This window comes from Balaenoptera acutorostrata, chromosome 11, assembly GCF_949987535.1.
Source record: "Balaenoptera acutorostrata chromosome 11, mBalAcu1.1, whole genome shotgun sequence".
In the NCBI taxonomy this organism is placed as follows: Eukaryota; Metazoa; Chordata; class Mammalia; order Artiodactyla; family Balaenopteridae; genus Balaenoptera; species Balaenoptera acutorostrata.
Window position 1 is genome coordinate 49950116 of NC_080074.1, and position 9010 is coordinate 49959125.

At 41.3% G+C, this 9010-nt stretch overlaps 1 pseudogene; it reads left to right on the forward strand.

The window, feature by feature from the left end:
- Positions 1 to 4549: 4549 nt before the first annotated feature.
- Positions 4550 to 6479, forward strand: LOC103019733 (52 kDa repressor of the inhibitor of the protein kinase-like; annotated as a pseudogene).
- The last annotated feature ends 2531 nt before the right edge of the window (positions 6480 to 9010 follow it).

Consider the following 9010-nt stretch of genomic DNA (forward strand, 5'->3'; position numbering starts at 1 on the left):
TCTGTGAAATTTTCTCTTTTTCTTCCCTTTTACAATCTAGCCATAGTTAATTGCTCCATCTTCAGGACTGGCCAAGCATAATCTACATCTCTCTCTTAGCATTTATCACAACAAAGTTTAATTATTTATGTGTCTGTATTGAGAATGTTTCAAGGACAGGAACTATTGTTCATCTTTGTATTCCAGGAACTAAAAATGCCTGGCACTTTACAGGTGCTTGGTAAATGTTTAGTGGATGAATGCATAGAGGATGGAATAGGATTCTGGGCCCAAGGACCTGGAAAAGCAAAGGGTTGGAGACATGAAAGGGGACAGAGGGCTCAGGGGAAGGTCAGAGGTCCAGTGTGCCTAGAACTCAGGTTGCGTGGGCAGATGCATGAGGCACCTGGGCTAAGGCAATTCCTTACTAGAATCTAAGCTCCGTGAGGTTAAGGGTTTTGGTTTGTTTTGCTTACCATCTGGAGTATTGCCTGGAACATAGGAGGTGCTCAATATATATAAGGTCTGCATATATGCATATATATCTCCTATCTTAGTGATAAGATCTGCTATGAACAGTAGAATGGTGTGTGTGTGTGTGTGTGTGTATAATTTTGAAGGAATTAACAAATATACTGATTCAGGACAGAATCACATAAGACATTAGCACCAAAACAAATCCGTAGGAAGGATAAGAGACCTGTCATTAGCTGGTTCCTGCCATCAGAGAACACCCAGGCCTGTAATACAAAAACACAGATACATTTAACTGCAGTAAAGCAGCAGCTGGTGTATAGGAAGTTATGAGAGAAAGATACAGAACAAGAAGCAGTAGCCAGCACCCCCAGCGCAGAGCTGCATGAGAGGTTCCCATCAAGCCCAGATGCTCAGCTGATCGGATCCTCCTACGCATCTGGTTTGGTTTGAAATGCAGAGGAGAGACAGGAAACAATATCAAAGGCAGAGGAGGGGATGCCCATTGTGAGCTCTGTAGATTTCATAGGCAAAATGAGAAGATAAAGAGCTGCTTGTGGCTGCCCAACGTGGCTCAGAAGTGGGTCGAGCTCCCAGAGCAGAGTTTATTATCTTTATGTCAGCACCCAAACTTCTCTCTCCTTCCTCCTTAGAGCCCTGACTGTCTTTTGGTCTTCTCTCACCTCACAGGGCATTCCATGGTGATGATGGAGGTGTAATCAGTAATCCAAGAGCATTTATTGAGCACATACCATGGGCTAGTCTCTGTTTGGAACCGAGGCAACAGCAATGACCAAGCAGAAAAAAATTCCTGCCCTGATAGAGCTTAGATTTTAGCAAAGGGAGATAAACAGTAAACAAAATGCATAAGTGAAAGATATGTAAGATAATGGTAAGGAGTTTGGAAAAATATAAAACAGAAAAAGGAAACAAAGGAGCTAGGAGTGAGGTTAATTCTCTTTAGGGTACTGTATTAGTTTGCAAGGGCTGCCATAACAAAGTACCACACAGGCGGAGTGACATAGTTCTGGAGGCTAGAAGTCTGACATCAAGATGTCAGCAGGATTGGTTTCTTCTGAGGCCTCGCTCCTTGGCTTATAGATGGCCACTTTCTCTCTGTGTCCTCACATGGTTTTTCCTCTGTGTATGTCTGTGTCCTAATCTCCTCTTCTTATGAGGGCCTCAGTCACATTGAATTAGGGCCTGCCCCGATAGGTAATTAACTTGATTACCTCTTTAAAGACGCTACACCTCCAAACACAGCCACATTCTGGGGTGCTGGGGGTTAGGCCTTCAACATATGAATTTTGGAGGGACAACCTTCAGCCCATAACAGGTATCCTAGGAAAGCCTAGCTGGGAAGGTGGTATTTAAGCAAAGACTTGAAAGACTTAAAAGAGCTGGCCATGCAGATACCTGGGGTGGGGTGGGGTGGAGTGGGGAAACATTTCAGGTAGAGGGAACAGCCAATGCAAAGGCTCTGAGCTACAGGCATCTTAGTGAGTTTGAAGAGCAACAAGGAGGTATTGTGGCTAGAGGAGGTGAGCAAAGGGGAGAGCAGGAGGAGAAGCCAAAAGGCAAGGAGAAGAGCAAAATCAGACAGGCCCTTAGGCCATTGAAAGGATTTGGCTTTTACTCTGAGTGTGACAGGAAGTCCTTAAGGGAGAAATCATGCTTCTAGTGGCCAGCAAGTTCAGGTTCAAGTGCATTGCTTAGTCTGAGTAGAATCCATCAGGCACTTATGCTGACTGCCCCAGAACCACAGGGCTGAAGAGATGGACCAATGATTAATACATTTTGACAGAAAAGATGCATCTATTTCTAGGACTATTGCTATTGTGATTTCTAAACTCTATCTCAATTCTTGTGGTTTTTACTGCCAAACTTCTTTTTGATGCACTTAGAAAATGAGGTAGAAAGGCTATTTTTAAGTCATGTACTTTGATAAAATTTTGGAGGATGCTTGGATTGATGTATCCATTGCGTATCTTTTTCTTCTGCCGGGCTAAGAGTGAGGGGGACAGCAGCAGAGGTCTATTTCTGTCATCCATTGTGGTGGTTACTATGGGAAATCTGCTTCTGACTTCTTATTTTTTATTTTGAAATCATGGTTAGGGTACCATATTCTTCGCAGGTTTTAGGGATGACATGCCTTTCATTGCCGGAGAATAAATGGTCAATATGTACACTACCATCATGTCAAAACTGAAAATGCTAAGATAACCAAAAATCTACAAAGCTATGAAGAAGATCGGTACTGCATAAGAGCTATTGGAATGGATAATACTTTTTTTGTATTTGTGTGTTGGTTTATTCTCACACTGCCCATCAGAAGATCTTGGACTCATACATACATAATGTTTATTTATTAACCCAGAGTCAAAATGGTACAGTGGAAATGCCACTGGATTTGCTGTTCGAAGACATGGGTCAAAGCCCAGGTTTGCTACTTCCTGTCTTTGTGCCTTCAGACAGTCATTTAACCTCTTTCAGTCTTAGCTCTCTTACCTGTAAACTGAGAAAAACAAGACCTCCTTTACCTTTTATAGAAATGTTGGGAAGACCAAGTAAAGGAAAATCTTTATGAAGTATTACATAAAATTAGATATTCCTATAGTGAATATACAAGGGCTATAAAATACCACAAAAAATTTCGTTATACTATTCCTTAGGTTTTTTTTCTTTTTGTTCCTTTTTCCTTAAGTCTCTGTTTTCTGTGATCTCCACCACAGCCTCAGACACTCCTTGTATCCTGCTCTCCAGTGTGGAGGAAGGCTGCACAGGGACTGGGAAACACATGGGCTTGGAGTCTTACAAACATGGATGGAATCCTCTGCCTTTTTGAGCTGAGTGTCACTGGGCATGTGATTCAACTTCCCCGGACCTCAGATTCTTCCTCTGTAAAATGGAGCAATGCCAGATGCTCTAAGACTAACTACATTCTCAAGTATAATGGGGAGCATTTAGTTATACCTCGAACTTTAGGATATAAAAGCATTCTCCTCCCAACAAGCTCCAGTAAGCCTGGGAGATGACAAGCACTCAGTTTAGGTACTTGTTGAATGAGTCAATTAATGATGAAGGGTGAAAACATAAGAGTACCAGCCACCCAGCACAAGGCTGGGAACATAGGCTGAGACTCTCAGTGAATCTCCACGCATGTTTCCTCTTCATGCTGCTCATGCACCCGACCTCAATAGCTCCCTCTTTTCCCATGCAGACCATTGACAGCACTCTTCTTCCCCTCTCTAACCTGTTCTCATCCATCCCTCTGAGGATGTAAACATGAGATAAACAGGTTTCCTGGGTGGAAGTGTTCAATAGAATGGGATCTACCATTTCTGAGGGGACGAGAACCAAGCTATCATTGTACTGAACAAATTTATCTATCTATGACTATTTCTTATCTATATCTTCTGGATCTATCCTGGGAAAAACATTGGATTTCAGTGAGTTTTTGGTGTTTTTTTTTTGGATGACTGGTTTAAATAGATCTATCTGCTTCTTACTGACATCTGTGTTGATTTTAGGATTTATGATCCTGAGGAATTATGCCAATCACTGAGGTCATTAAACATCGTATTTCAACAAATTTAAGATACAATATATTGGAAGTTGCAGCATTATTTCATTTACCACTGAGAAAGGAAAAAAAAAATGTTGCTGAATAAACTCCGATGCAACGCTTTCTTAACATTGAGCACTTGGCTGTTGCTTTGCAAGAAAACATGTATTTTTGGTCATTCCTCCAAAGACAAATATTTGCTTCTCTAAAAGCAGATTTGCAGTTCACTGCTGTTCTGTGCCTTTCTGTGAACACATTAACTTTAGTTTCAATGCCAAATCATAGGGTGTCTTTCCAAAGGCATTTGAACAGCACGTAAACTCAACACCCACAGTAACAACCATGCGCGCAGTTCAGCGGAAGTGATGACGTCATTAGGGACCGCACAGAACGGACTCCTGACTCGGTGACGTAATTGTAAAACTCCGTGGATTATAAAACAGGCTGGGTCCCCTCCCCGGCCCCGACGGGCTGGCGGGCTGCCCTGAGGCAGGGGAGGGGAGGGCTGGGCCGGCCGGCTGGCAGACGACCATGCCGAACTTCTGCGAGGCCCCCAACTGCACGTGGAAGAGCACGCAGTCGGACCTGGCCTTTTTCAGGTTCCCGCGGGATCCAGCCAGATGCCAGAAGTGGGTGGAGAATTGTAGGAGAGCAGACTTAGAAGACAAAACCCCCGATCAACTAAATAAACATTATCGATTGTGTGCCAAACACTTTGAGACTTCTATGATCTGTAGAACTAGTCCTTATAGGACAGTTCTTTGAGATAATGCAATACCAACAATATTTGATCTTACCAGCCATTTGAATAATCCACACAGTAGACACAGAAAACGAATATAAGAATTGAGTGAAGATGAAATCAGGACACTGAAACAGAAAAAAATTGATGAAACTTCTGAACAGGAATGAAAACATAAGGAAATAAACAACGGCAATGCTCAGAACCCCAGTGCAGAAGGGGTGAAGAGCAGGATGAAGGCATTTTACCTTTAACCCTTGAAGAGAAGGAAAACAAAGAATACTTAAAATCTTTGTTTGAAAATTTTATTTATTTATTTATTTTTTAATAAACTTATTTATTTATTTATATATTTTTGGCTGTGTTGGGTCTTCGTTTCTGTGCGAGGGCTTTCTCTAGTTGTGGCAAGCGGGGGGCCACTCTTCATCGCGGTGCGCGGGCCTCTCACTATTGTGGCCTCTCTTGTTGCGGAGCACAGGCTCCAGTGGCGCAGGCTCAGTAATTGTGGCTCACAGGCCCAGTTGCTCCGCGGCATGTGGGATCTTCCCAGACCAGGGCTCGAACACGTGTGCCCTGCATTGGCAGGCAGATTCTCAACCACTGCGCCACCAGGGAAGCCCCTTTGTTTGAAATTTTGATTCTTATGGGAAAACAGAACACACCTCTGGATGGACATGAAGCTGATGAAATCCCAGAAGATCTCTTTACTCCTGATAACTTGCAAGCACTGCTGGAGTGCCAGATCAATTCTGGTGAAGAGGTTCTGAGAAAGTGCCTTGAGACAATGGCAGTGAACACATTGTTCTGTTCGAAAACACAGCAGAAACGGATGCTAGAGGTCTCTGAGAGCTGCGGTAACAGATTTTGATTTCATCGTTACCATTGTTGTTCTTAAAAATGTTCTATCTTTTACAAGAGCCTTTGGGAAAAATCTTCAGGGGCAAACTTCTGATGTCTTCTTTGCAGCCAGTAGTTTGACTGCAGTGCTGCATTCACTAAATGAAGTGATGGAAAATACCGGTTTATCATGAATTTTGGTTTGAGGAAGTCACAAATTTGGCAACCAAACTTGATATTCTGATGAAACTCCCAGGGAAATTTCGCAGAGCTCAGCACAGTCACCTGGAATCTCAGCTAACCCCTGAGAGTTACTATAAAGAAACTCTAAGTGTTCCAACAGTGGAACACATTATTCAGGAACTGAAAGATATACTCTCAGAACAGCACCTTAAAGCTCTTAAATGCTTATCTCTGGTACCCTCTGTAATGGGACAGCTCAAATTCAATACATCAGAGGAGCATAGTGCTGACGTGCACAGAAGTGATTTACCTAATCCTGACACGCTCTCTGCTGAGCTGAATTGTTGGAGAATCAAGTGGAAACACAGAGGGAAAGATATAGAACTTCCGTCCACTATTTATGAAGCCCTTCATCTGGCAGACATCAAGTTTTTTCCTAAAGTTTATGCATTGCTGAAGGTCCTATGTATTCTTCCTGTGATGAAGGTTGAGGGTGAACGCTATGAAAATGGGTGAAAGAGTCTCAAAGCATACCTGAGGAACACTTTGACAGACCAAAGGTCAAGGTACTTGGCTTCACTTAACACAAATTTTAATATAAAACACAATTTGGATTTAATGGTGGATACATATATTAAACTCTATACAAGTAAGTCAGAGCTTCCTACAGATAATTCAGAAACCACTGAAAATACCTAAAAGACTTTTAACATAGGCTTTCTCTTTGATATTTGAAAAAATTTGTAAGAAATTTGAAAATATCTTACAGAAAAGTTGTAAGGTGTACGTAGGCCACTTAATCACTGAATATCTTGACCTGTAGGCCTCCCATTGAGTACATTAGTCCTTGATAATCTGCCTGTTTAAATGGCCCGTTTGAAGTCCCATGCTTTGGAGACCTAACTGTTCTTCCAGAAGATAGCCTTGAAAGTACCACGTTACACTCTGTGTGATCTCTGCTAATGGCACTTGGGACTTGTATTAGTTAAGTCATTTTACACATAACATTCATCACTGTGGATCCAATTGTCAGGTACTGAGTTATCAGTTCTTTGAAGAAATAAATTTTGAGGAGGTATGGGAGGAAGGAATACATTCTATAAAACATTACAATGAAGCTCATGACTGACCTTTGAATAGTAGGAGTTTTAAGTATGCTGTTAAAAATTTGTAAGGGACAGTTAAGAAAATTATCAGACTGTAAGAGAAACGTGTGGGCTCGCCAAACAAGCATTTCAGTGTAGATTTCATCTTTATCAAATGAAGTTAAAGGAACAAGTTATAGTTAAAGTTTGAAAGGAAGAGCCTGCCATTGTTGTTCCACATCTGGTTGTTGCTGTTTGCATTCCTTTATTGAGCCTACATCTTCATAAGCTTTTTGGCAGGTATATGTTGAACACTTCAGTTTCATGGTCAAGAGAGGATCAGAGGCCATGGATACTGACAACTGGTTTGTCTGTTTTCTTCTGTCTTTTTCCATGACTGTATCTACTGCCTCATCTTGATTTACAAGCAAAACCTAGAAACTACAAAAATAAGTGTTTTGTGGTTTATCTAGGAATAATACAGAAAATCTTGCCATTATTTTTGGTGAAGAAAATCAATTTTGTATAGCTTATTTCAACCTAAATAAAATGTGAATTTTTTGTTTAAAAAAAGAAAAGAAACAGGCTGGGATTTCAGAGATACTAACATGTGGAAGGAAAGCATCTTAGAGTCAACAAAATGGTTTAGCAAATTAAAAATCCCCAATTGTTTTTTCCTCCAACAGAGGGGCAGATGCAACATTGTATCATCGAGGACTCAAAGTGAGCTGTGATTCTCTGCCTGAGCTGGTGTGCTCATTTTGCTTATTGGACATGCTTGACCATCAGAGAGGGCTGCTAGCATTCTTCTGGGTGGGAGGGGACTTAAATTTCAAGGGGAATGGCTGTCATGCTGGCATTTGGGAACTGGGGCAGCCAATTGTGCTTTGGGGCAGATAAAGTGTTTAAATGTTCTCCTGTATATTACGTAGGAGTCGCAGCCCTAAATTACCCAGTTAATTGGTTCTAGTCTGCCTTCTGGATGTGTGTGGGATAAATGGAATTTCTCATGCCCACACACTGTGAAATGTCAGATCGTTGTTCGTCCATCCCTTTTCTTGCTTTCTTCAACCATTTCCCAAAGCTTCTCAAGGATTGTAATGAACTTGAATATTATACAGGTATTACACATGCATTTTGCTATGGTCTGAATGTTTGTGTTTTTCTCCCTTGCCCCCAATTCATATGTTGAAACCTAGACCCCAAGGTGATGGTGTTTTGGAGATGTAATTAGGTCATGAAGGCAGAGCCCTCATGAATGGGATTCGTGCCTTTATAAAAGAGGCTCCACCATGTCAGGATGCTGTGAGAGGCTGGTGGTCTGCAACCCAGAAGAGAACCCTTCCTAGAATGTGACCATGCTGACATGTTGATCTTGGACTTCCCAGCCTGAAGAACTGTGAGAAATAAATTTCTGTTATTTGAAAGTTACCCAGTCTGGTATTTTGTTATAGCACCTAAACAGACTAAGACACATTTATTGTTTAAAAAATAAGAATGAAATAACTACCACTTGCAGAGTGCTACTATAGCTGCCATCGTGCTAAGCATTCTATTTCTATTGCTGTATTTTTTGCTCATGACAACCCTCTGCAGTAGGTATAATTATTGTCCTGTTTAATAATGACAAAAACTGAAGCTTAGAGAGGATTAGTAACTTTCCCAAGGCGATACAACTAATGAGAAGTGGATCTGAGTTTCAAAACCAAATCTCCTTGTAATTAACAGCAATTTTTATACAGTTCTGTATAAGAAACTTGTGAAAGTGATATAATAAAAATCGATCCAAATGAGCAGAAACCTCTCTTTTAAATCGGTGCCCGAAGGACATTATATACTTATTCCAGTAGTTCTGGAATTCAGTTCCAGTATTCAGGACATTTTTGGAACCCCCTTTTGGAATTGTCTTCAGGGCCCACGCTTTGAGTATCCTATTCAAAAGGATAATCCCTATTCATCCTGTGAGATGAGATTTGACTGTTTAAAGGACCCTAAAGAGGCAGGTCTGCTGACTAAGGTGTAGGATGACTGTGATCAACGGGGTGACACAGTTTTCAGTCATTTAAGAAAAGACCATGGTTTTCTTGAGTTGGTTGTAAACTAAAGCGGAAACATCCTTGGGATATGTATGATCTTCCTTGGATT